Raw genomic sequence first — 1934 nt, 5'->3', positions numbered from 1 at the left:
TTACATCAAAAAAAAATGGAGCATCCAAAAAAGTGGATGAAAATTTTCATGGATTTAACTATATGAAGGGCAACATATATTTTAAATATATAAATATGTTTTATCAAAAGCATTTAAAAAATATGCTAAATATATATTGGTAGAAAATATATTCAAGCAAATATATTTTAAAGCATTTCTTAGTGAATTGGGGTTTTGGGCCTTTTTTTCTTTTTGTATATTTTGAAATATATTTTAAAATATATTTTTTGCCATATGGGATAGAAAGTGGTCACAGTTTATATTTCTCACATTGGCTTCCCAAGCTGAAGATGTCCAATGCTCTCTTACTCACAGTGGTGAAAGTGGAGAATCAGCAGTGTTTTTCTCCATTATCCTTCCACGGAAGGCACACGCAGCTTTGCTCAACATGTCTCGACACACAAAAGCCACATCTGTGGGCTCTGCTGCTTTAAAGCGTCACGGTTCCATGTGTGTTCGGCCCAAACCATCCACAGGACGACCGATGTCAGATCAGTCTCTCCTCTGGAGGCACCTTCAGCACGCTGCCCATCTCCAGTCGGGCTCCAGATACTTCCTGCTTCCTGCTGACTCGGGCTGTAGGTTCCCTCCGACTGGCGCTTCTTCCGGGCTGTGAGAACCAAACAAACCATCCCGACCGCGGACAGCAGGACAGCGAGACACGCCAGCGGGACAGCCACCATCAGCCACGGCACACGCTCCTGCTGCTGCAGCTTCTGAGGACCACACCAAGGAGGAAAACACAGAATCCAGTCATAAAATGGGTTTTAACGTATAATTAAAATGTATGAAAAAACAAAACATTTCATAGGGTCCTATTATTTTTTAAAGAATAGTTTTTCTAATAATTATTGTATTTTGATTATCAACATTTAATTTTAAAATTTAAATTTAACGCTTAAGTAAAAAATGGAACCCAGAAAAATTAAAGCAGGAAACAGAATTTGGGAAAAACAAAACAAAAATTTGGTGGAAAAAAAAATAATAAAACTGATTTCATAGAGCCCAAAAAAATTACATTTTTGTTTAACTTTTAATAAATTGATGTTAAATTGTTTAAGTTTCATGATTTCAGTTAATAAGACATGCTTTTTGATTGCTACAATTTAATTTAACCACTAAAACAAAATCCAGAAATTTTAATTGGACAAAAATAAATAAAAGTAAAACGGAATCCAGAAAAAAAGGGAAAAAACAGATTTTGGGGAAAATAAATGAATTTCATCGGGCCCTAAATGTTTTATTTTTTGTACAAATTAATAAATTGTTGTTAAATTGTACAAGTTTCATGATTTCAACTGATTAGACAAGCTTTTTAATTACTAAAATGTAATTTATACATTAAATCTGAATCCAGAAATATTTAAATGAAAAAAAAAATCCAAATCCAGTACAAAAATAAAACGTTTTTGGGAATGAATGAATGAACGAAACAGATTTTGTAAGGCCCTAAAATGTAATTTTTGTTTAACTTTTAATAAATTGTTAAACTGTTTCATAAAAGTTTTATGATTTCAATTAATAGCACATGCTTTTTGATTACTATAATTTAATTTAACCATTAAAACAAAATCTATAAAAAATTATAATGAAAAATAAATACATAAGGAATCCAGAAAAATGTAAATGGAAAACAAAATTATTAAAAAATGTTAAAATTATTAGACATACTTTTTAATTACTAAAATTACATTTAAAAAAACAAAAATAGAATTCAGAAGTATAAAATTGAATTTAAAAACAAACAAAAAAACAAAAAGGATAATAATGAGTGCCCTAAAATGTTTAAAAATTTTTTCCGAAATTGTTGTTAAATTCAATATGTTTCATGATTTCAATTAATTAGACCTGTTTTTTGATTACTAAGATTGAATTTACCCATTAAAATGGAATCCAGAAAAATTAAAATGGGG

The 1934-nt window shown here is 30.1% G+C and overlaps 1 pseudogene; it reads right to left on the bottom strand.

Annotated features, from left to right (window-relative positions):
• Positions 1-430: 430 nt before the first annotated feature.
• The window catches only part of LOC107671044 (protein crumbs homolog 1-like), a 49633-nt pseudogene continuing 48129 nt past the window's right edge, over positions 431-1934 (bottom strand).

This window comes from Sinocyclocheilus anshuiensis, unplaced genomic scaffold (genome assembly GCF_001515605.1).
Source record: "Sinocyclocheilus anshuiensis isolate Anshui unplaced genomic scaffold, SAMN03320099.WGS_v1.1 scaffold332, whole genome shotgun sequence".
NCBI lineage: Eukaryota > Metazoa > Chordata > Actinopteri > Cypriniformes > Cyprinidae > Sinocyclocheilus > Sinocyclocheilus anshuiensis.
Note: the sequence above shows the minus strand (reverse complement) of the source record. Positions and strands in the feature narration are given on the sequence as shown.